Here is a 26,629-nt window from a genome sequence, read left to right on the forward strand (position 1 = left end):
GAGCCAGGTACTGATATGAACTGGGAGTGAAGCCCATTCCCCTCTGTCCCTGGGGGGAACTTGCAAGGATAATTACCCTCAATCATTCTTGTTTTTCCTTCGCCAAAGATCTCCCGCTGTCGTGGGAGCTGCCTCCGCTAAGGCAGACCGGAACTGGGAGCTGAAAAATGTATGTCTTTTAGTTTTCGAGTTGTGTGACTCAGATTGGGTCTAGTAGACCCAAAAAATTAAGCCCTGTGGACCAAAGGTGCTTCTGTGATTAGGGGCCCTGAAACTTAAGTTTCATTCATTTCATAGTCTCTGGCCTTCTCCCTTAATGTCCCATGATGTCAGCAGGCAAGTCATTGTGAGCCCATGGAGTGATTCTCAACCACTATGGCTGAGCAATCGTATTTGTACGACTCTAGAAAAGCTTGTGTGCAACTAGGGAAATGTGCTGAATGGCACGGGCCCAGTCAGAAAAAGAGATCAGGTGCTACTACAGCTTTGATGTACATCTGTGAAGGTGGGGCTTAGAAATGCATTATTAAATAATTTAACGTGGAAATGTAGTTCAAAATGTGTTCCTTACTGACTGGTGCTGATCGTTCAAGATCTAATACCATAATGAGTCCTGACACTGTTGATTGGAGTTTTCTGACATGGAGCCACATTCATATTTTGCATATGGTACATGAAGGATGAAAGAATAAAGACAAGCATTTACCACACAAAGTTGTTGCGACTAAAATTGCTACTTTATTGGTATCATCATTTAGCATCCAAATGTGTTATTGTTGACAACCAAATCCTACTAGCGTCCAAGACCACAAACTCCTAAGATATTGCATAGAAGACGGTCTTGATTCACAGAGTCTTGGAGAGCATCAAGCTCTGCAGGTATAGGATCTGGAATGAGAGTTGAAGACAGGATTGTTAGTTCCTTTCAGGGACACAGACTCCATGGATGTCCTGTGCCCTTAGCAGCTCTGCGCTGTCACAGCAAGCCTGCCTACTTAGTTTATTTACAGGAAAGTCTTGCACATCAAAGAGGGTATTTCTACAAAGTCTAAATGATTGTACCCTAGAACAGTTGGTCATGGATGTGACCAGAAGGGTGGCAATTCTGGGCATTCAGGACCTGTTAGAAGATGTGTTGTCAAGCCAGGAGGGAGCCGTGCCCACAGTGCTATTAAACTAAACATACATGTGAATGGCCAATTGCCAAAAACTCCAACACACTCAACTTTGATTTCAAAAGATGAAACAACCAAAAATCACAGGACGGGCAAAAGTTGAAAAGCAAAGTGAAGAGGGTCATATCAGTGATGGTCACCTACTTGGGTGGTTCTAACAGAGGATTAGATAAATTCATGGAGGACAAATCTATCACCTGCTACGAGTTGAATGCAACTGCAGGTGGGCAGAGTACTGCTGCGCTCATAGGATATTGCAGGCTTCCCAGGAGCATCCTGCGGCAACTGTGGGAACAGGATGCTAGACTGGATGAGACGCTGGCCTGATCCAGCCCGTTCATCTTATGTTCGTAGGGAAGGGTAGGAAACGGAGGCAAACAGTTTTGCTGGTCAACAGTGGTTCCCATTTTGAATGCCAAGATACTCACCGGTCCCGTCTTCACCTTCATATGGTCCTAGAGGGAGAAATTAGGAAAGCGTGAGACCTCCTTCCAGTCATTGGCAGCCTAGGTTGGCTGAAGTTATTCTACTGCCCTGTTTACTTAAACCTCATGAAAATTCATCAGCATTTGGGGGCCATTTTCCCCTAATAAAAACATTTTCCTAATCCTTCCATCAGTAAAAAGGATAAATGAGCGTCAACTACTTACGTGCGGACACCATGGCAAAAGCAACCCAAACAACCAAAAGGAGGACCCAGAATTTCATGATGATCACTGAAGAGGAGAGGAAGACTCTCAAGATTCTTGGAGGGACGTCACAAACTGATGGTTCATCTGGATCCAACTTCTCTTTCTTATAAAGGCACAACCTTCCAATCAAATGTGTTGGCTGAGCTGATGTGGTTTTGGAGCCTTGAACGGATTAGCTATTAAGCAACCTTTGTCTGTGAACACCCCCCCCCCCGGTGCAAATAAACAAGACAGCATGTGATGGTGTGTGCAATGTGCCATGGGCTATGTGCCCTTTCTTAGGATTAAGTCTTGGTTTTTAACTGCCACTGTATTCAATCTCCGCCTCACTTCCAAGGAGGGACCCTTAGATAAAATAAGGCCAACAGCCACCCAAGTGTTTGTGAAAGCGCTCAAACTCCTTCACAGACTGCCAGCTGGGAATGTGGCCCTCCACTGACATAGCAGAATTTGAGGATCAAAGTGGAGAAGACCTTTCCTTTTTCCCTTCCTACCACCACATGCTTTTCAAAGTGATTTTACTCTACTCATGTTCTGTAATTTCTTCTCCCATTCTTCTTTCCACAGTCAACTTGTGCCTTATTCCCTTCTTCAAAACCTGCCACTTTCTTTCATCTCATTTCTGGTTCTTTTACAATCCCTTTCTTCTCCTAGATCAGCTGTCCTCTTTTATCCCCTTCCTTTGTATTCCCTGTTTATTTATCACTAATATCAAAGGTTAATAAATATTATCTCGCTTTCAGATTCCCTTCTGGCCTTTAGCCCTCAGACCTTCTTTTTCCTTCTTCCTCTGAACCTCTGTCTCGTGGCCCCTTGTCCTCGACATGAAAGGAGTTGCTGGGAGTGGCATTGGCCTGTCCAAAGGCTATGGCATGGGTAGGGGCTGGGGCAAGCACGTGAGGAAGCCCTGTGCAGGCTGTGACATTGTGACCCCCCTGAAAGTGACCCAAAGCCAACAGCTTGGTCCAGGCCCAGACCACTCTTTGAGGAGCACTGGTCTAGACTCCAGGTCACTGGTTCTCGAAGGGTGTAGCACATCACACTTGGTGTGGCAGGAGAGGATGACAAGTGTGGCGAGAGGAGTCAAGGACGACAATCAAAGAAACATTTCAGTGCAGTATTGTATGGATAATTTTTTTTATATGTACAGTCATACCTTGGGTTGAAGTAGCTTCAGGATGAATATTTTTGGGTTGCGCTCTGCGGCGACCCGGAAGTAACAAAGCGTGTTACTTCCAGGTTTCGTGGCTTGTGCATGCGCAGACCCTCAAAATGACGTCACGCACATTCGCGGAAGCAGCGAATCGCAACCCGCGCACACGCAGATGCATGGACGTGGGTTGCGTTCACTTCAGGGTGAGAACGGGGCTCCCGAATGGATCCCCTTCGCATCCAGAGGTACCACTGTATTTACAGACTATTGATAGATTCCTTCCCGTCCCCCAAATCAAGAACTGCTAGGAGTTGTTTCTTTTGGTTTTCCAATACATTTCTTATCAATTAAAAAAAGGGCGTGGCACATGAAATTTTTTATTGAAAGTGTGGCCCAGAGAAAAATGTTTGAGGATCACTGCTCTAGGTACACATGATGCAATACAGGACATGCTCTAGCATCCTTCTTATGAAGCATTCTGTTCAGGAACATATCTGGGTTGCTGCAGACAGCTAAGCCTAACGGGCCAAGGAGTTGTAAAGGCCCATCTAAAGAAAGAAGAAAGAAGAAAGTGCTCACAAGATTTCTAGAGAAATGGAGGAATGGTTCCTGCCGAAACTTTCCTGGTAGGGAATTCCACAGGGGAAAGGTCAGTCCGTAGCGAAGGCCAGCCGAAACTTACAGCCTTCGTAACCCACCAGAAGTGTGCCATCGGAAAATCTCAGCGATCACAATGAAGCAGATGGTCCCTAAGGTGATTTGGTCCCAAGATGTTTAGGTCTTTAAAAATTATCACAAGGTTTCCTAGAGGCTTCTACATTATTGGGTTCCTGAAGCTTGGACTGTTATGGGGGCCCCATCACAACCAGCAAAGAGGTCTGGGTAATAATCACTGTTATCCTCTTCAATGGGGTTGTTCCACAACAGATCACATTTTTTAAAAAAACAACCACACTACTACATCTCAGAGTTTGATTATAATTGTTTGCTGAATTATCTCACATGTTAAATCACTGGTGTGAATAAAACAAAAATGTATGTATTTTTTATAATAATTTTTATTAGTTTTCTATTACAATCCAATAATAGCCTCATTATAAAAAATACCAATTTATAATACAATCATTCAAATTCCAAATTATATAATTTAGGTGGCCCCTGCGTGCTAGATTTGATGGTTTGATGATTTTCTTTATTTCTGTGTTCCAAAATCTTATTAATTTCAATAACATTCCGGTCAAAGTAATAATCCCTTATACAACAAGTGCAATATTAATAACTTCATGTTGACACATTCAATGATTTGTAGAACTACAATGTTATGTCTATCTTTTTCCTGTTTCTGCTGTTCTCCATCATGCCTTGGGCGGAGCTGATATCTCATTGTAGTTTCAGAAATTTATCCATTGCTTCGCCCCGTGCTTCATTGTTTTACAACTTTAGGAACAGCTGCAAAAATCACCCTGTCCCAATAAATAACCTGCTTTCACCATTTTCCCTCTCAGCCTGGGAAGAAGTGTGGTCTCTTGAAGTGCAGATGGCTTAGTAATGAACCTTCTCAGTTCCTTGGCAAGATTGCAGACTTATTTTATCCTTTCGTCCAACTGAAGATAAATGAGCAATTATAGTGCCAATTAAATTATACTCCAAGTCCTTTTAGTGTTATTCAGTTCACTTTGTAAATAGTAAAGGATGGGAAATGGTCAGCTCTAAGTTTCCATTGTAAACCTTTCACAAAATAAAGCTTCGCTCCCTCCCCCTTTTTTTTACAAACACAGTTCCATTTAATGTTGTATTCCAGCTCTATAATCCATTTTCATCCCTCCTTACTTGTACATATATAATTTGAATTAACGTTCAAGGGAGGTTTGCCAAATCATAAATACAGAGGAAGAAACTTCATATAAAGAAGCTGCAGGCTCCCCTCCCCCACACCGTATTTCGCACTGACTGAAGTTTTCTCTCAGGTTCAAACCTTAACGACCTTGCAGCTGGTTCTGTTCCACAGTTTATTATCTCATCTCTTCTAGCATGTCCCTGTACTTTAGTCCGAATTAAGCTCTAATTAGCAGAAGAACCTCTGCTTCTTAATGGCGGCGTAGGAGGGTTTTCAGCAGGGTAAGTACTTTTGCACTCAGCACCTCCCTGCCTCCTGCTTTCCATTCTGGAGCGAGAGCCAGGTACTGATATGAACTGGGAGTGAAGCCCATTCCCCTCTGTCCCTGGGGGGAACTTGCAAGGATAATTACCCTCAATCATTCTTGTTTTTCCTTCGCCAAAGATCTCCCGCTGTCGTGGGAGCTGCCTCCGCTAAGGCAGACCGGAACTGGGAGCTGAAAAATGTATGTGTCAGGACTGCCGCTAGGTCCCAGCTCACAGAGGACCAACGCCCAGTGGATATTATATACAAAAGTCTTTATTGAAGTTTAGTTTCCATTTCCAAGCTCTGGGCGCGCAGGCCCACGTCTTAACGCTAGACCGGCTAAGTCCCCTCTGACTCACTGCTCCACCCACACCAGTTTAAGATTCTAGCCTGGCTCCACCTCTTGCGCTGCTCTTTCCTGCGTTGGGTCCTTCTGCCCTCTGGGGTTCCCTCCTTCCTGGACTCCTCTGACGCGGAGCCTCCTGAGTCTTGCCCCTCCCTCCGGCGGGCTTTAGGACCTGGCTCCCTTCCCGGGCTCCCCGCTGTGCCGCGCTCCTGTACATTTGAACTTGGCGCGCGCGCCCAGCCGGTGACTTTCCTTCTGACCGTTTCCCCGCTTCCTGATGTGGGTGTTGCCAAACCTGACTCCTCTCCTCCCTCTGGTGGTGAGGACACTGGTCCCGACTCCTGGGACTCCCCCTCCCCACTGCGCTCTGGTGGAGACGCTGGCCCTGATCTCCAGCTGCTGTTCAGAGACTCCCCGCTGGCCCCTCCCTCTTGAGGTTTCTCCCTTGGAATCTCCCTTGCTCTGGCCACCGGCGCTCCCTTCTGTGAGTCCTCCGATTCGCTAGAGAGGCTTGTGGAATAACTCTGGCCACTGTCACTGCCTGCGCCCCCCTCGTACTCCTCCTCCTCACTCTCCATTTGCTCCCCCTCCTGTGTCTCTCCTTCTGAACCCCTGACATCCATCCCCCCCTCGAAGCCCCCCCTTCCCCCCTCCCCCTCTTCCGGTGCGGGTTCCGGGTGCTCCATTGTTGTAGGGGTGAGTCCAGGATACAGCTCGTCCCCTGAGGCTTGCAACCATCGAGATAAGTCCGGGAAGTCCCCCATGGGCTCGTCGACGACGACCTCCTCCGCTTCCATCTCCTGCGCGGTGTGCTCGAAATCTGCGCTCGACCCCAAATCACCCAAGAGCCCTCCTCCCCCTGTTGTTTGATGGGGGTCCACCTCCCAGGGCCCCTTCGGCATGTCTCTGCGCCAGCCCACCTCGGGTTGGTCCTCCCACCAATAAGATCCCCCCGTGCTAAAACCTGAAAGTGATCCCTCCGGAGAGCTGCCTCCCGGAGCCGAGTCCTCAGCTGACGAGAAACCCCGGAAAGTGCTGGCCGAGAGTGTGGGTGTGAACAAACAATCCTCGAAAAAGCCCGCCGGCATAGGCTTGTGCGGGAAAAGTGTGTGGAATTCTTCCTTGAGCAACTGCTCTTCCACTGCGTAATCCGGCACCCACCTGTTGGCGCTGGCCGGGGTGTCCTCCGTGGCGAGAAGATATTCAATCCCGTCCTCCCCCCACCTTGAGTCTAAAATCTCAGTGGCTTCATTAAGTGGCTCCCCTTTCGGCGACCCCCCTTTTTTGGGCGCTTCTCTGAGCGGGTCTGGCGCCTTCCCCGGTGCTTGAAACCTGTGGGGCTCTCTGTAGGGCGTGAGCACTGATCTATGAAAGACCGGGTGCATTCTGGAACCCTCCGGGAGTGTCAACCGGAAGGCCACTGGGTTGATCTGCGCCTCTACTTGGTAAGGCCCTAGCTGCTTGTGCCCTAGTTTCTTCTTGGCTAACGATCTGGCTGGAACTGCTTGTGCTGCCAACCAGACCCAGTCTCCCACCTGGATGTCCTCCCCAACCCTCCTGTGTCGATCTGCCTGCACTTTGTAAGCCTGTTTTGCCAACTCTAACTGCCTCCTGAGCTGCTCGTGGATCTCCTGCAACTCCGCTGCCACTTCCTCTGCTCCCTGTGGCTCCCCCTCCCGCACTGTGTCCAGACCCGGGAAGGTTCTGGGATGCCTCCCGTAGTTGGCAAAAAATGGGGTCACCCCCGTGGACCCGTGCTTCGTGTTGTTGTAGGCAAACTCGGCCAACGGTAGATAGTCCACCCAGGTCGATGGCTGCTGGTTCGCGTAGCATCTCAGGTACTGCTGCATGATGGCGTTGACCCTTTCCGCCTGCCCGTTAGTTTGCGGGTGTCTCGCCGACGCCAGGCTGACCTTGACGTTCAGGAATCCCATCAGCTTTTGCCAGAAGTTGGAGATGAACTGGCGCCCCCGGTCGGACAAAATAGACCGTGGTAGGCCGTGCACCTTGAACACGTGGTCTATGAACATCTTAGCGGTCTGCTCGGCCGTGGCCACCTTCGCGCACGGAATGAAGTGGGCCATCTTAGTGAACAGGTCCACTACCACGAGCACTGCCGTCTTGCCCCTTGAGCTGGGTAGATCTGTGACAAAGTCCAGGGCTACCCTCTCCCACGGTACGAACGGTGTCTGTAGCGGTTCCAACAGGCCCGCCGGCGGCTGGTGCACAGGCTTAGCCCTTTGGCAGGTGTCGCACCTATTGACATAGTCCGCGACATCCCCCCGCATCTTAGGCCACCAAAAGTCTCTGGCTACTAAGTCCACCGTCTTCTCCTTGCCGAAGTGCCCCGCGCTGGGCGCGTCGTGCAGCTGTTGCAGGACCTTCGCGCGGAGGCTGTCTCCTGGTACGTAGAGGACTCCCTTGCGTAGGAGCAGGCCGTCTCGCACTTGGAATTCGTCGCCCCTCGCCTTGCCACTGCACACCTCCTCCATCTTGGCTCGGGCGAACGAGTCTGTTCGCAGCGCGCTGCGCACCGCGTCCAGGTCCACTGTGGCTGACGCGCATGCCCACGCCTGTGGTGTGAAAATGTGCTTGGCCGCCGCCGGTGCCTCTGCCTCCAGATACTGCGGTTTTCTGGACAGCGCGTCCGCCAAGACGTTGCTGTTTCCTGGGATGTACTCAATTCTGAAGTCGAAATCTGCAAAGAACTCCGCCCAGCGGATGTGTCGCTGGTTCAGGAACCTCGCCGTGCGCCAGTACTCCAAGTTCTTATGGTCTGTGCGGACCTGCACCGTGTGCTTGGCTCCGACGAGGAAGTGCCGCCACGCCTTGAAGGCTGCATGTATGGCCAGCAACTCCCTGTCCCAAATGGTGTAGTTCTGCTCCGCTTTGCTGAGTTTTCTGGAGTAGAAAGCGCACGGCCTCCAGTCCCCCTGGTGGTCTTGCTGCAACAGAACGGCTCCCACGGCCCTGTCTGAGGCGTCCGTCTCCACTCTCATGGGCCTGCTGGGATTTACGTGCAGTAGGTTCTCTTCGGAAGCGAAGAGCTGCTTGAGCTTCTGAAAGGACTGCTCTGCCTGCTCCGTCCAGATGAACCTCTTCTTCTTGGAACTGAGGGTGTCGGTGATGGCCGCTGTCTGCATGGCGAAACCCTTGATGAACTTGCGATAAAAGTTGGCAAAACCGACAAACCTCTGTACTTCCTTCCTATTGCGTGGGCTCTTCCAATCCAGTACTGCACGTACCTTGGCACCGTCCATAGCCAGTCCCTTGTCGGACAGTTTGTAGCCCAAGAAATCCACCTCCGTCTTGTCGAACTGGCACTTCTCCAGCTTGGCGTACAGCCTGTGCTCCCGCAGCCTCTGCAGAACTTCCCTAACATCTCTCTCGTGAGCCTCCGGCGATTCCGAGAAGATTAGGATGTCATCCAGGAAGCAGACGCACTTCTTGTAGAGGAGACCCGCCAAGACATGATGCATGAAGGCTTGAAAGCAGTGGGAACCATTTTTTAATCCAAAAGGCATAACTCTGTATTCATAAGTGCCCAGCGGCGTAAACATGGTTGTTTTCCACTCGTCGCCTTCCCGTACGCGAATGAGATTGTACGCTCCGCGCAGATCCAACTTGGTAAAGATGCGACCCTTCCTCACCGTCGCCAGCAGGTCATCGATCTTGGGCATAGGGAATGCTGAGGGCTTGGTCTTGAGGTTCAAGAAGCGGAAATCAACGACCAGCCTCTTTTGGGGCGTGTCCCGCTTCTTTACAAAGAACACGGGACTGCCTCCTGCCGCCTTGGACTCCCGGATGAATCCCCGCTTCAGGTTGTGATCTATGAACTCCCTGAGCTCTTGCAATTCATCCTCAGACATGGAGTACAGTTTCCCCGTCGGGAGCGTCGCCCCGGGCAGGAGGTCGATCTTGCAGTCGTAGGGTCTGTGGGGTGGCAGCTTATCCGCCTCTTTCTCGCAGAAGACCTCCAAAAACTCCTTGTATTTGTTAGGCACCGCTTGCAACATGCCCAAGTTCAGCTGTGGTCCATCCTCGTGCCCCTCATCTTCCAAGTCCGCCAGGATGCAGTGTTCTGCGCAGTAAGAGGAGCCGAAGGTCAGTTGCCGCTGGTACCAAGCTAATGCTGGGCTGTGCCTATCCAGCCAACTCATTCCCAACACTATGGGCGTGTCTGACAGGCGGGTGACGTTGAAGCTGATGACCTCACGGTGGTTTCCAATGCGCATCACCATTGGCGGCGTCTGCTGTAGCACTTGCCCTCCCAGTAGCTCCCTGCCGTCCACTGTGACGACTTTCAGAGGTACCGCCGCTGGCAGAAGGGCTATGCCATGTTGCTGGAGGAACTGCATGTCTATAAAATCTGCATTGCTCCCCGAGTCTACGGTGATGGGAATTTCCACCAGTAGCCCATTGGGGAGCTGAAGGGATGCGGTGAGCTGCACTACTGGTTTGGGTGGGAGGGGGTCGGTGGGCTGTAAGATCCCTGGGGATTGCTTCACTGACTTGTCTGGCTGGTCCCCAGAGATGCCATCTCCAGCCAGACAGTGGAGTTTTCCTGCTGCGACTCCCTCTGCTGAATTGCGTCTGTTACTGTCGCTGCGGCTGCAGTATGCTTGTGAAACCGCTGGGGACACTCTTTTGCCATATGCTGAGCACTGTCGCAGATGTAGCACTTCCTGGTTCCTCTAGGAGGCTTCATCTTGACTGCTCCCGGAGTTAGGGCTCCGACTGTGGAGTGAGCCTTAGCACCACCTATCTCCATCGGCTCCTCTCCCCCTCCCAGCGGAGGCATGGATCGAGCGCGCGCCGCCTCCTTGGGGAAGGGAGGCAGTCCTTTCGCTGGCGTGCGTCCCAAATGCCCTTCCTCCCTGCCCCAAGGGCGTCCTTCCAACCGAACCCCAATGGAGAGTGCCCGTTCCACCACTTCCTTGGTGGTTTGGGGTCTTCCCCCCCTTGCGATCTCATCTTTCACAGCTCCGCTCAACCCCTCCCAGAACAGGTCTCTGACGGCAGGCGATTCTTTCTCCCAGGCTAGTACATTCACCAATCCGAAAAAACGTGCATGATATTGCCTCACAGTGGCTTTACCTTGTCTTAGTCCGTGAATCTCCCTCCTAGCGATATCCACATCAATCTCAGATAAAAAACACGCATCCATCACTTTAATGAAGGCAGCCGCATTTTGGAGGGCTGGATCCTTGTCTCTCCATAGATTGCGCAGCCACGATTTTGCCTCCCCCCGCAAATGCGAAATAATAAATCCCACTTTCTCTCCCTCATTTTTAAAGTCTTTGTCAAGCAGCTGCAATGTATAAATCACATCTGCTCTGAAGTTAGGATACTCCTGCAGGTCCCCATTGAAGTGAGATACCAGGCTCCCTCCTCTGTTTCCCAGCCCAATCCCTTCTGGTCTGGTGGCTGGGAGCCTCTGTGTACTTAGCACTTCTAACCTGGTTCGCAGATCCTGGCAGGCAGCAGCTGCTTCCTGTTCTTTCTTTCTGGAAGCCGCAATTTCTGCAGTCAACTGCGTCACTGCGTTTTGCAAACTCGCTATCCTCTCTTCGGTAGTCATTTCCCTGTTTTTCGTGAGCTCGCGAAGCACCAATCTTCACCCCTCGCTGCTTTCCCGCACTCCACGAGGTTGCAAAATTGGTGAAAATGGAGAGGGGACTTACTGTCAGGACTGCCGCTAGGTCCCAGCTCACAGAGGACCAACGCCCAGTGGATATTATATACAAAAGTCTTTATTGAAGTTTAGTTTCCATTTCCAAGCTCTGGGCGCGCAGGCCCACGTCTTAACGCTAGACCGGCTAAGTCCCCTCTGACTCACTGCTCCACCCACACCAGTTTAAGATTCTAGCCTGGCTCCACCTCTTGCGCTGCTCTTTCCTGCGTTGGGTCCTTCTGCCCTCTGGGGTTCCCTCCTTCCTGGACTCCTCTGACGCGGAGCCTCCTGAGTCTTGCCCCTCCCTCCGGCGGGCTTTAGGACCTGGCTCCCTTCCCGGGCTCCCCGCTGTGCCGCGCTCCTGTACATTTGAACTTGGCGCGCGCGCCCAGCCGGTGACTTTCCTTCTGACCGTTTCCCCGCTTCCTGATGTGGGTGTTGCCAAACCTGACTCCTCTCCTCCCTCTGGTGGTGAGGACACTGGTCCCGACTCCTGGGACTCCCCCTCCCCACTGCGCTCTGGTGGAGACGCTGGCCCTGATCTCCAGCTGCTGTTCAGAGACTCCCCGCTGGCCCCTCCCTCTTGAGGTTTCTCCCTTGGAATCTCCCTTGCTCTGGCCACCGGCGCTCCCTTCTGTGAGTCCTCCGATTCGCTAGAGAGGCTTGTGGAATAACTCTGGCCACTGTCACTGCCTGCGCCCCCCTCGTACTCCTCCTCCTCACTCTCCATTTGCTCCCCCTCCTGTGTCTCTCCTTCTGAACCCCTGACAGTATGTCTTTTAGTTTTCGAGTTGTGTGACTCAGATTGGGTCTAGTAGACCCAAAAAATTAAGCAATGTGGACCAAAGGTGCTTCTGTGATTAGGGACCCTGAAACTTAAGTTTCATCCATTTCATAGTCTCTGGCCTTCTCCCTTATTGCCCCATGATGTCAGCCCATGGAGTGATTCTCAACCACTTTGGCTGAGCAATCGTATTCGTACGACTCTAGAGAGGCTTGTGTGCAACTAGGGAAATATGCTGAATGACACGGCCCAGTCAGAAAAAGAGATCAGGTGCTGCTCCTGCTTTGATGTACATCTGTGAAGGTGTGGATTAGAAATGCGTTATTAAATAATTTAACGTGGAAATGTAGTTCAAAATGTGTTCCTTACTGACTGGCGCTGATCCTTCAAGATCTAATACCATAATGAGTCCTGACACTGTTGATTGGAGTTTTCTGACATGGAGCCACATTCATATTTTGCATATGGTACATGAAGGATGAAAGAATAAAGACAAGCATTTCCCACACAAAGTTGTTGCAACTAAAATGTCTACTTTATTGGTATCATCATTTAGCATCCAAATGTGTTATTGTTGACATCCAGATCCAACTAGCGTCCCAAATTTCCTAAGAGACCGCCTAGAAGACGGTCTTGAGGCACAGAGTCTTGGAGAGCATCAAGCTCTGCAGATATACGATCTGGAATGAGAGTTGAAGACAGGATTGTTAGTTCCTTTCAGGGACACAGACTCCATGGATGTCCTGTGCCCTTAGCAGCTCTGCAGGGGCGCCGACTTATAAAAAATATTAGGGGGGGCGGGGGCCCATACCGACTTATAAAAAATATTGGGGGGGCCAAAGACCTCCAAACCGCTGCTGCTGGGGGAACGAAAGGGGCAGGCCCCGGGCTGCCCCGACCTTAAGTGAACCTGTGAGGGCCCGCCCTTTGCGGCAGCCGATTGGCTGCCGCCGTGGGCAGTGAATATTAATGAGCTAGGGGGAATCCCCGCTTCTCGCAGGGCTGACACCAGCCCCGCGAGATTGTTGATGGGTCGAGAGCCCACAACCCCACCCCCTCTCTAGATCGGGAGTGGCTTTGTTTTAACTCATTACTGAATGTATTTTAAAAGGTAACTATCGTCAAACAAGGAAAATAAAAAATACCAACATAATTTTGTGATTTTACAAAGCATAATATAACTAATAATTTTCTTAAATTATTGGGGGGGCAGAGCCCCCCAAACGAATTTTTGAGGGGGCTCGGGCCCCCTCAGGCCCCATGGAGTCGGCGCCTATGCAGCTCTGCGCTGTCACAGCAAGCCTGCCAAATTAGTTTATTTACATTAAAGTCTTGCACATCAAAGAGGAGATTTCTAGAAAGTCTAAATGATTGTACCCTAGAACAGCTGGTCATGGATGTGACCAGAAGGGTGGCAATTCTGGGCATTCAGGACCTGGTGGAAGATGTGTTGTCAAGCCAGAAGGGAGCCATGCCCACAGTGCTATTAAACTAAACATACATGTGAATGGCCAATTGCCAAAAAAACCCAACACAGTCAAATTTGATTTCAAAAGATGAAACAACCAAAAATCACAGGACGGGCAAAAGTTGAAAAGTCATATCAGTGATGGTCACCTACTTGGGTGGTTCTAACAGAGGATTAGATAAATTCATGGAGGACAAATCTATCATCTGCTACGAGTTGAATGCAACTGCAGGTGGGCAGAGTACTGCTGCGCTCATAGGATATTGCAGGCTTCCCAGGAGCATCCTGTGGCAACTGTGGGAACAGGATGCTAGACTGGATGAGACGCTGGCCTGATCCAGCCCGTTCATCTTATGTTTGTAGGGAAGGGTAGGAAACGGAGGCAGACAGTTTTGCTGATCAACAGTGGTTCCCATTTTGAATGCCAAGATACTCACCGGTCCCATGTTCACCTTCATATGGTCCTAGAGGGAGAAAGTAGGAAAGCGTGAGACCTCCTTCCAGTCATTGGCAGCCTAGGTGGGCTGAAGTTATTCTACTGCTCTGTTTACATAAACCTCATCAAATTTCATCAGCATTTGGGGGCCATTTTCCTAATCCTTTCATCAGTAAAAAGGATAAGTGGGTGTCAACTACTTACGTGCGGACACCATGGCAAAAGCAACCCAAACAACCAAAAGGAGGACCCAGAATTTCATGACGGTCACTGAAGAGGAGAGGAAGATTCTCAAGATTCTTGGAGGGACGTCACAAACTGACAGTTCACCTGGATCCAACTTCTCTTTCTTATAAAGGCACAACCTTCCAATCAAATGTGTTGGCTGACACATGTGTTTGGAGCCTTGAACGGATTAGCTAGTAAGCAACCTTTGTCTGTGACCCCCCCCCCCCGTAAAAATAAACAAGACAGCATGTGATGGTGTGTGCAGTGTGCCATGGGCTATGTGCCCTTTCTTAGGATTAAGTCTTGGTTTTTAACTGCCACTGTATTGAATCTCCGCCTCGCTTCCAAGGAGGGACCCTTAGATAAACTAAGGCCAACAGCCACCCAAGTGTTTGTGAAAGCGCTCAAACTCCTTCACAGACTGCCAGCTGGGAATGTGGCCTTCCACTGACATAGCAGAATTTGAGGATCGAAGTGGAGAAGGCCTTTCCTTTTTCCATTCCTACCACCACATGCTTTTCAAAGTTGTTTTACCCATGTTCTGTAATTTCTTCTCCCATTCTTCTTTCCACAGTCAACTTGGGCCTTATTCCCTTCCTCAAAACCTGCCACTTTCTTTCATCTCATTTCTGGTTCTTTTACAATCCCTTTCTTCTCCTAGATCAGCTGTCCTCTTTTATCCTCTTCCTTTGTATTCCCTGTTTATTTATCACTCATATCAAAGGTTAATAAATATTATCTCGCTTTCAGATTCCATCTGCCCTTTAGACCTTCTTTTTCCTTCTTCTTCTGAACCTCTGTCTGGTGGACACTTGTCCTCAACATGAAAGCAATTGCTGGTGGTGGCATTGGCCCAGTCCAAAGGCTATGAGATGGGTAGGGGCTGGGGCAAGCAAGTTAGGAAGCCCTGGGCAGGCTGAGACATTGTGACCCCCCTGAAAGTGACCCAAAGCCAACAGCTTGGTCCGGGCCCAGACCACTCTTTGAGGAGCACTGGTCTAGACTCCAGGTCACTGGTTCTCAAAGGGTGTAGTGTAGCACCCTGCTTGTGGTTAACGCTTAGCTGGAATGAAATATTCAACGCAGCAATAGAGAAATTAAAATAATAATTTATTTGTCAGACAAATAAATGAGAGGCACAGTGGTATAAGGTTACCAAGCTCTGGCCTGGCCTCCTGCCATTCTGGCAAGCACTTATATTTCCTTAATCCAGCCCCCTTGCTCCTCCTTTGGCTGCCTCTGTCCAATCAGCCTGGTTGAAATTACTATTGGCTGTTTGCTAGAACCAATCACAAAAGATACACCCATTTCCTTCTGTCCTTTTATGGAACACAAAGAGCTATATATTCTTATATCTATAAATGACAAATAAGTAGTAATATATCTTACATGTGTCTCAACAAGGAATCTTAATTACCAGCTCACCTCTTGCCCTCCTTGCCCTATTGCCTTCCAAAACAGATGGTTAATCTTAAATTTTTATCTTCAAGGATCTTTAGTTCACATCAACATTGAAAGATCTCCTTCATTTGAAGGTGTCTAAACAAAAAGGCCTGACAACCATATATCAGGAGTGCTCGATGGCGTCTCCTGTCTGGCAGGAGGCTGGGCTCATTTGCCCCTCTGGTCTCCTATTGCAATATGACTCTATGAAATAAGAATCTAGCATTTCTTAAATCCTTTGCATAATTACATTTAAGCTAATATATTTCATACATTATCATAGGTAGCCTTTTAAAAGAATTAAACCTTCTCAAAGTGAAAAGGAAGGAACAGTTTCCAGCCTCAAAATAAAAATAGAAAGAAGCTTCTTCTTCTCCAGCCAAGCCAGTTGCCTTTTTCACTGCTCTTGGCCTTTTTAACCTTAGGAAGAAGATATGGCTCATTTTACTGGGAGGCACATGGTGTTATTTTACTATTTACCAACCCTTAATTTGTTTATCTCTGCTTTTTTTATCTTCTGTAACATGCAAGGTCAGTGTCCTCGCTTTCAGCCTGTAATTCCCTTTTTATGACTTTGAGAATTGTTTTCTGCTATAAATCAGGGGGGCCCCTTGTCTTAGGAGGAAAAACATTTTGCCAAGGTTTTTTAGTCTTCTGCCTGGCATGAAACATTTGAAAATCTTTAAGCTCATTTTAAGATTCAGGCCCTGATCGAAATATATAAGCTCTGATAAAAATGCAGGCTTATGATTAGATGCCTCATTAGATGCCTCATTCCCCCCTTTCAAGCTCAAGGACCTTCATCCCAAGTGTCCTTGATAGCTTGACCTTCATCATATTCCTGAGGTAAAGCTCTGTATAGGGCCATGATATGAGGTAAAGTTTCATTTGAAATCATCTTGCTAATTGTACTTCTAAAACACGAAATGATACATGGCATCATACATAAAACCATTACTACTACTGTCAAGAAAAACAAGCAAGACAATAGTATCCCTTTGAGTCCTGCGACATTAGGTAACCAATTGGTGAGCCATCCCATATCCCATCCTTCCCATGTTTGTACTGGGACATGTGCTATATTCTCCATCTTTGTGGCCAACACACGGATTGCCTCACCATTATCAGAAATGTTAAAGCAACAGGCATTCCCTGTCAAGTTCAAGACTCCACATAGGCCTCCCTGCCTGGCAAGTACATAATCCATTCCCATTTTCAGCTGCAAAATGGCGGCTCTACTTTCATCCAACTGTTGTGCAATAAGTCTCAAACTCTGGGCCGTTGCATTGGTTACAAGTTCCACTACTGCTTGCAATCGAATTATTCTGTTTAGATTATAAATAGGATCCCGTGCCCCTTGTATGAGCTCACCAGGATTCCAGGAGGCAGGATCATAATAGGCTATAATGCGCTCTGGTGGCCAATCATCAGTATCGCTCCAACTTTGGGTACTTCCTCCTGCTATATGAGAAATATCAGCGTTTCTTCGTGTACGCTTGGCCGAACTAGTGGGCATAATCCACATTGGTGGTAATACCCATCCCAAGAAACAAGTCCCACTCCATTTGGAAGGGAGTTTCTTGTATGCCCATTCTCCACATATCCACCACAACCATCGGGTCTGAGGTTTTTGGTACGTGGAGTGCAGAAGGCGAAATATCAAAAGGGGTACAGAATTCACTGTGCAGTATGTTAGATTGCCTTTTTCTGTCACAGTTATGTTCCATACCACTTTCCATGCATGAATAAAAGGAGGTTCACAGGGCAAGGTATTCCGAGTTCGATACGTAGTACCGTTTGCCCAGGTTTGACTATTCTTAATATAATCCCAAGTATAGTGGCAATGAGAAGAGCCTATCATGGTAGGATCAGCTGCATCTGATGATTTATGCACACAGATTTCCCCTTGCACAGGTATAACTCGTATTGGTTTAGTTGAGTTCCATCCGGGGAAATTCTGTACTTCTGTTTGGTGTGGCATTTCGCTTACCATACCAATGGCACTTAATGGTATTGGTAATAAGGGCATACCTCCCTCTGAATCATCTGGCCCAAGAGAGCAAACAAGGCAATTAGTCCTATTTGCAACATTGGCTACCATCTCAGCTAAGCCTACCCACATATTGTGGTCATGGCGGAATCCATATTTAGCAAATTTGGTCAGATTCAAGGACCCTTCCCCTTCCCAAGAGATCAGGATTAATAATAAAATCATGTTGATGTCTAGCATATGCATTCCTTCCACAAAAGATTACCTTATTGTGATAGCAAATAAATATTAGCCCCAATATAATTCCCCCAGTGACAGAAATGGGGAACCACCAAGACCAAAACATATATCCCGAGGATCACCAATGAGTAATATCCCTTATAATTGTTCCACAAGGGGGCAGTCAATCAATTGTATAAGAGAATCTTCCCGTTCACAGTTGCTGGTTCAGACGCTCCTCAAGCTTCAGGCGTGCGCAGGTCAGCCAGCTTCCAGGTTGTGGCTGCAGCAGGCCGGTCGTCTAAATGTTGCCCGTGACCTAGCCCGTTCCCGGTAGGGCTAGATACAGGGGTTTTTGGAGAGAGTCAGTTTTAAAGGATTAGAGGGGTCACCTTTGCATGTCCAACTGCCTTCGGACTTCTTCAAACGAGAGTGATGAATCCAGGGGGTCACCTCAGCTACCTTCACCGCTGTTGGAGTAGAGAGCAAGACGGTGTAAGGTCCACGCCACTTAGGTGCAAGTGGATCGCGTTTCCACTCTTTCACCCATACGCTATCGCCAGCCTGGAACTGATGAATCGGCTCGGCAATGCTGCACGGCGTGCGTTCGAGGGCCCACCTGTTAAGAGAAACAAAAACACGGGAGAGAGATTGCACTTGTCCCTGTGTCACATGGTCTCCTATTTGTTTAAGGTCAGCTGGAATATCCTGAACAAAGGAGGGCGGCCTCCCATACAGGAGCTCAAAAGGTGACAACTTAAGTCTTTTTGTGGGTGCACACCGAACACGAAACAGTGTTATGGGTAACACATCTACCCATCCCAATCCCGTTTCCTGGGTTAATTTTGCCAATTGGGTTTTCAGAGTCCGATTCATTCTTTCAGTTTTCCCTGAACTCTGAGGCCTATATGCTGCATGCAGTCTCCATTTCACTTGTAGGACTCGACATACTTCTTGTACTACTTGATCAATGAATGCTGGCCCATTATCACTTCCAATGCATCTAGGTAATCCAAACCTCGGGATCAATTCAGTGAGGAGTCTCTTAGTTACCTCTCGTGCTTTTTCAGTTCGGGTGGGAAAAGCTTCAACCCATCCGGTAAGAGTATCTACAAACACAAGGAGATACTTGAATCCCTTAGAAGGGACCAGCTCTGTGAAGTCCACAATTAGGCTTTCCATGGGGACGTATCCCACATGCTGAATTCCAGGAGGTTGTACCGGTCCCTGCCTGGGATTGTTTTTAGCACAAAGAACACATTTCTGTGAAATGCAAGTTGCTAATTGTGATAGATTAATAATATACAACTTCCGACTGAGACTCTCTCTGGTTGCAGTACCGCCAAGGTGAGTAGATTCATGATAATTTCTTACAATTGTGCCTGCTAGATGATGAGGTACATAAATCCTATTGTCCGGCAGGATCATCCAACCGTCCTTCACAACCGCTCCTTCCTGTTCAGCCCACTACCTCTCTTCTGGGGTATAGTGAGGTTTAACTTCTTCTGGAACTACCTCTGGTATGAGGGCTGCTATAAATCCTCCCACAGGCTTTTGGGCTGCCTCTCGGGCTGCTTTGTCAGCAGCATGATTTCCTCTGGTTATTGGATCCCTTCCTCGTCCATGACCTTTGCAGTGCATTACAGCAATCTGTTCTGGAGCCCATACTGCTTCCAACAGGATTTCTACTTCAGGTCCATATCTCAAGGCCTTCCCGTGGGCTCCGATTAGACCTCTTTCTTTCCATAGAGCTCCATGTGCATGCAGGGTTAAGAAGGCATATTTAGAATCAGTATAGATGTTTGCCTTACATCCGGCTGCCAATTGCAGAGCTCTAGTTAAACCTATAAGTTCAGCTTTTTGTGCTGAGGTGCCAGCAGGCAAAGCTTCAGCTTCCACAACTTCCTCATTGGTGACCACAGCATATCCTGCTCGTCTGGCACCTTCATGCAGGTAACTGCTACCATCAGTATAATATACAACATCTGGATTTTTCAATGGCTCATCTTTCAGATCAGGTCTACTGGAATAAACTTCATCCATTATTTGGAGACAATCATGTGATTCTTCATCATCTACCTCTGGTAGGGGCAGCAAAGTCGCTGGATTGAGCATATTCACTACTCGTAGATGAATCCTGGGATTTTCACACAATAGGCCTTGGTATCTAGCCATCCTTGGGTTCGTTAGCCAATAACTACCCTTATATTCCATGAGTGTCAGAACAGCATGAGGTACATTCACATACATCGTCTGGCCGAAGGTAAATTCATCAGCTTCTTTGACAAGGCTTGCAGTGGCCGCTACTGCCCTTAGGCATGGAGGCCATCCTTTTGCTACTGAGTCCAATTGTTTAGACAAATAAGCTACTGGACGGTTCCAACTTCCTAATCTCTGGGTCAGGACTGCCGCTGCAATCCCATTCTGTTCATGTACATACAGCTGAAAGGGTTTTTCCGAATTAGGCAATCCAAGGGCTGGTGCCTCCATAAGTCGTTGTTTGATAACTAAAAAGGCTTGTTTCTGTTCAGGTCCCCATACGAAGGGGTCCTTTTCTGCACCTCGAGTGCTTTCATGTAAGGGCTTGGCCAGACTGCTGAAATCAGGTATCCATAGTCTACAAAACCCTGCTGTTCCCAGGAATCCTCTAAGTTGTTTTCTTGTGGTAGGTTCCTTGATAAGGCAAATAGCTTCTTTCCTCTCTGGTCTCAATGCTCGTTGTTGGTGTGAGATGTCAAAGCCCAAATATTTGACCTTTTCTAAACATAACTGTGCCTTTTTCTGGGAAACTCGGTAGCCAGCTTCCCAGAGCAAGTGGAGCAGTTCCTCTGTCCCTTCTTTACAGGTATCAAAATCCTTTGCCGCTAGTATAAGATCATCCACATATTGCAGAACCACCTTTTCTCCCGGTATTGAGGGGTAACTTGTTAGATCCCTCGCCAAGGCAGTGCCAAATAAAGTTGGGGAATTTTTGAATCCCTGGGGCAATCTTGTCCAGGTTAGCTGGCCTTTTGTTCCTGTCAAAGGGTCTTCCCACTGGAAGGCAAATATAGGTTGGCTCTGTGGTGCCAGCCGGCAACAGAAGAATGCATCTTTCAAGTCCAATACAGTAAAAAATGTTGCTTCTGGTGGGATCAAACTCAGCAAGGTATATGGGTTTGGTACATTTGGGTGCAAGGTCTCGATAGCCTGGTTTACGAGCCTCAAGTCCTGTACTGGCCTGTATTCATCTGTCCCAGGTTTTCAAACAGGCAAAAGGGGTGTGTTCCATTCTGATTGGCAGGGCTTAAGCAGACCATATTTTAATAGGCGGTCCAAATGTTTCTGGATGCCCTCTGCTGCTCGCCGGGGTAAGGGATATTGCTTTACAGATACAGGGGTAGCCATAGGTTTTAGGGTTACTACAATTGGAGCTATATTCTTAGCCATTCCTGGTGGGCTATTTTCGGCCCATACTCCTGGTGGCACCTGTAGAGTTCGGAGGAGCTTGTTTAATTCTGTATCCAATGTGGGTTGGACTTGCAAGGCTGACATTAGACGCCATGATTGTTCCTTAGGTACTGAGAGGGTAATTATTCCTGCTGCTTTTGATGGCAGTTTCATTTCTGGACCTCGAGGAGTGAAGGTGATTTGGGCCTGCAATTTGGATAGCATATCTCTGCCTAAGAGAGGTATTGGACACTCAGGTATATACAAAAACTGATGGGTTAAACGATGTCCCCCAATCTGGCATTCCAAAGGTTGGAGGAAAGACCTCTTAGCTGACTGTCCAGTGGCACTTTTAATGACTACACTTTTGGATGCCTTTTTCTGCAATAGTTCTGGGAGTACTGAGTATTCAGCCCCAGTATCAATCATAAAGTCTATTAAATGGCTCCCTAATTGAATCGTGACCGTGGGCTCCTGGAAGCCTAACTTTATGGAGTCCGGTCGTTCCTAGTCTTGGGTAAAATCCTCTTCTGCCAGTCCAATGAAATTGTCTCTACTCCGTCCCTGTCCAGGTCTCTGATATCTTCCATCTCGGATCATTCCCCGTCCCCGTCCCTGGTTTCCTGGGCCTGGGCCTGGGCGTACTTCTTCCAACCTCAAGGGTTCAGGACACTTCCGCTTCCAGTGACCCTCCTTCTTGCAATTTGCACATTGATTCCTTCCCAGTGGTGGATTCTTTCCTCGCCCTCTCCCTCCATTTAAGGGGCGGTAGTCTTGCTTCACTGCTGTGGCTAGCATTACCATCTTTTCCTTCTGCCACTTCTTCTTCTCTTGTTTCTCAGCCTCATCCCTATTCCGATAAACTCGGCGTGCAATGGCCATAATTTGGCTCATCAGCATCCCTTCCCATCCTTCTGATTTCTGAATTTTCTTACGAATGTCAGAAGCGCACTGGGCCACAAATGTAGCAGTAATCATTCTGCTGTTTTCAGGGGCTTCAGGGTCAAAAGGAGTCCATATACGATAGGCTTCCTGCAGCCTCTCTAAAAAGTCTCCCGGACTCTCATTTGGTTTCTGTTCTACTTCTGAGACTTTAGACATATTAGTGGGCTTCTGGCATGCCCTGCGGATACCTTGCACAAGTGTCTGGCGGTAGGTGGTAAGTCTGGCTAGGTGAATTGCATTGTTTGGATCCCAATTAGGATCTTCCAAGGGAAAGTTGTCCTGAAGATGACGATCAATATTAAAAATATTTCCCACTCTGGCCTGCTCACGCAAATATATCTGTGCCTTTTCAATTATGTCTCTCCTTTCCTCAGTGGTGAAAAGAGTATTTAGGAGCTGGCGACAATCTGTCCAAGTAGGGCTATGAGTATTTACTATTGAAGTCACCAAGTCCATCATAGCCTGAGGTTTTTCTGCAAAAGATGGGGTGTGTGTTTTCCAATTCATCAGATCCGTAGTCGTGAATGGAATATATTGCAGGGTCGAAGTTCGAGGTGGCAGTGGTCCGGGTTGCCCGTTAACCAGCACAGGCTCCTCAAGTGCATCAAATACTCTTCTAAGAGGGGCTACTACGTGACCTTTCTCTTCACTTTGCTCTAGGGGCCTCAAATCATAGGGGATGGTATCTGTCCCAAGGCGTTCTTTTAGCAGCTTTATACGCCTGGCTGTATTGCTTGTTGACCGATCAAGGTCTCCCTGTAACTTCTGTAATATTTCTCTGGGACTTGGATGTACAGGGGTTTGGGGTGGGCAATCAGTTGTTCCACTAAAGGAGACTGGAGATGGAGGTTTATTAGGAGTCACAGGTGGAATAACCACTTCTGCTTGGGCTTTATTATAGGACTCCAATGCCTCCTGAAGATATTTATCATAATCTATCAAGGAATCAAGCTCTGTGACTCCACCCCCATTATTCATTCCAGTTTCTTGCCTTGGGGTTACAACTGGTGGAGTGTTTGGATTAGGCTCCCCTCGGCGTGGCGCATAGGGTGGAGGTGAAAGCACCTCTTCCTCTGGCCCCTCAAAAATGGGTTTGAGTTTATTTGGCAAGATTCCTTTCCTAGCTTCGGCTTTTACAGCCAATAATTTGCATCGCTTGACTTTGCATTTCCTTATCCATGGAGGATTATTATTTAATGTGCTCAGCCAAGAATCTATATATGAAAATTGTTCTGGGCACCCTCCAGTTTCTTTGGCGATATTAGACCAAAGTTTGCTTACTAAATTTATATCAAAGGTTCCCTGAGATGGCCATCCAGTATTTTGTTTTGGCCATTCTAGTTCACATAACGTTCTCAAGCGCTCTGGCGTCATTTTGACTCCATATGCCCCTGAGAAGGCTTTCTTAAAATTATTTAACATACATTCAAGAGGTGTATTTCCCCCCTTTGAACCCCCAACTCCCATTGTATGGCCCTGTGAAGTATCCACTCAGTCACTCACACACGCGCTTTGTGAGGTTCCTTGTCCAGTGAAGTCGCCTTACTGGGAACCGAAGTACTGCCCACTCCACACTCAGGTCAGCTACAGATTGCTCTGTACTTTCTCACACATACAATGCGCTGGATACTTCACCACACTCTACCTCCCAATTTTTCCCTTTTCCTCCACCAGACCAACATCTGATGTACCCAACCACCTAGCGTACTCAGTCCCCCCTTACTGAGACGCAGAAGTTTGATCAAGACTTCTCTTCCTCCCAATTAATTGGAGGGCCTCAAATCCCTTTGTGCACTTACCCTTGGCTGGTTCCCTGTTTATTTCTCTGGTTCCCCCCGGTCCGTCGCCGCCAGTGAGCAGGGTATGAGACAGACGAGATTTCTGCGTTCCCCCTGGAAAAATTTACCAGTGCGCGCTGGGTAAGCAGTTTAGAGATCCTCTCTCTTGTACCCTGCCCAGTAGGGCGAAGGGGCTGCGTTCCAGCAGACCACTTATCCGAGTCACAGGGGCACCATAAAATGTAGCACCCTGCTTGTGGTTAACGCTTAGCTGGAATGAAATATTCAACGCAGCAATAGAGAAATTAAAATAATAATTTATTTGTCAGACAAATAAATGAGAGGCACAGTGGTATAAGGTTACCAAGCTCTGGCCTGGCCTCCTGCCATTTTGGCCAGCACTTATATTTCCTTAATCCAGCCCCCTTGCTCCTCCTTTGGCTGCCTCTGTCCAATCAGCCTGGTTGAAATTACTATTGGCTGTTTGCTAGAACCAATCACAAAAGATACACCCATTTCCTTCTGTCCTTTTATGGAACACAAAGAGCTATATATTCTTATATCTATAAATGACAAATAAGTAGTAATATATCTTACATGTGTCTCAACAAGGAATCTTAATTACCAGCTCACCTCTTGCCCTCCTTGCCCTATTGCCTTCCAAAACAGATGGTTAATCTTAAATTTTTATCTTCAAGGATCTTTAGTTCACATCAACATTGAAAGATCTCCTTCACTTGAAGGTGTCTAAACAAAAAGGCCTGACAACCATATATCAGGAGTGCTCGATGGCGTCTCCTGTCTGGCAGGAGGCTGGGCTCATTTGCCCCTCTGGTCTCCTATTGCAATATGACTCTATGAAATAAGAATCTAGCATTTCTTAAATCCTTTGCATAATTACATTTAAGCTAATATATTTCATACATTATCATAGGTAGCCTTTTAAAAGAATTAAACCTTCTCAAAGTGAAAAGGAAGGAACAGATTCCAGCCTCAAAATAAAAATAGAAAGAAGCTTCTTCTTCTCCAGCCAAGCCAGTTGCCTTTTTCACTGCTCTTGGCCTTTTTAACCTTAGGAAGAAGATATGGCTCATTTTACTGGGAGGCACATGGTGTTATTTTACTATTTACCAACCCTTAATTTGTTTATCTCTGCTTTTTTTAATCTTCTGTAACATGCAAGGTCAGTGTCCTCGCTTTCAGCCTGTAATTCCCTTTTTATGACTTTGAGAATTTTTTTCTGCTATAAATCAGGGCTCTCCCTTGTCTTAGGAGGAAAAACATTTTGCCAAGGTTTTTTAGTCTTCTGCCTGGCATGAAACATTTGAAAATCTTTAAGCTCATTTTAAGATTCAGGCCCTGATCGAAATATATAAGCTCTGATAAAAATGCAGGCTTATGATTAGATGCCTCATTAGATGCCTCAGTAGCACATCACACTGGTGTGGCCGGAGAGGAGGGAAAGCGTGGCGAGAGGAGTCAAGGACGACAATCAAAGAAACATTTCAGTGCAGTATTGTATGGATAATTTTTTTTATATGTACAGTCATACCTTGGGTTGAAGTAGCTTCAGGATATTTTTGGGTTGCGCTCTGCGGCGACCCGGAAGTAACAGAGCGTGTTACTTCCAGGTTTCATGGCTTGTGCATGCGCAGACCCTCAAAATCACGTCACGCACATTCGCGGAAGCAGCGAATCGCAACCCGCGCACACGCAGATGCATGGACGTGGGTTGCGTTCACTTCAGGGTGTTAACGGGGCTCCCGAATGGATCCCCTTCGCATCCAGAGGTACCACTGTATTTACAGACTATTGATAGATTCCTTCCCGTCCCCCAAATCAAGAACTGCTAGGAGTTGTTTCTTTTGGTTTTCCAATACATTTCTTATCAATAAAAAAAAGGGCGTGGCACATGAAATTTTTTATTGAAAGTGTGGCCCAGAGAAAAATGTTTGAGGATCACTGCTCTAGGTACACATGATGCAATACAGGACATGCTCTAGCATCCTTCTTATGAAGCATTCTGTTCAGGAACATATTTGGGTTGCTGCAGGCAGCTAAGCCTAACGGGCCAAGGAGTTGTAAAGGCCCATCTAAAGAAAGAAGAAAGAAGAAAGGGCTCACAAGATTTCTAGAGAAATGGAGGAATGGTTCCTGCCGAAACTTTCCTGGTAGGGAATTCCACAGGGGAAAGGTCAGTCCGTAGCGAAGGCCAGCCGAAACTTACAGCCTTCGTAACCCACCAGAAGTGTGCCATCGGAAAATCTCAGCGATCACAATGAAGCAGATGGTCCCTAAGGTGATTTGGTCCCAAGATGTTTAGGTCTTTAAAAATTATCACAAGGTTTCCTAGAGGCTTCTACATTATTGGGTTCCTGAAGCTTGGACTGTTATGGGGGCCCCATCACAACCAGCAAAGAGGTCTGGGTAATAATCACTGTTATCCTCTTCAATGGGGTTGTTCCACAACAGATCACATTTTTTAAAAAAACAACCACACTACTACATCTCAGAGTTTGATTATAATTGTTTGCTGAATTATCTCACATGTTAAATCACTGGTGTGAATAAAACAAAAATGTATGTATTTTTTATAATAATTTTTATTAGTTTTCTATTACAATCCAATAATAGCCTCATTATAAAAAATACCAATTTATAATACAATCATTCAAATTCCAAATTATATAATTTAGGTGGCCCCTGCGTGCTAGATTTGATGGTTT

General features: G+C 47.6%; 1 long non-coding RNA gene across 2 annotated transcripts; it reads right to left on the minus strand.

The window, feature by feature from the left end:
* Positions 1–714: 714 nt before the first annotated feature.
* LOC310836335 lies at positions 715–14,220 on the minus strand. Of its 2 annotated transcripts, none has more exons than XR_014560011.1 (3): positions 14,076–14,220; positions 13,873–13,899; positions 715–888 (listed from the first exon to the last, which is right to left on the minus strand). It is a non-coding gene; the product is annotated as an uncharacterized lncRNA (long non-coding RNA). The 2 variants fall into 2 exon arrangements; XR_014560012.1 differs by lacking the exon at positions 715–888 and adding an exon at positions 12,481–12,647.
* Between the last annotated feature and the right edge of the window lie 12,409 nt (positions 14,221–26,629).

The sequence above is a fragment of the Podarcis gaigeae genome (genome assembly GCF_964106915.1).
Source record: "Podarcis gaigeae genome assembly, chromosome: 2".
Lineage (NCBI taxonomy): Eukaryota > Metazoa > Chordata > Lepidosauria > Squamata > Lacertidae > Podarcis > Podarcis gaigeae.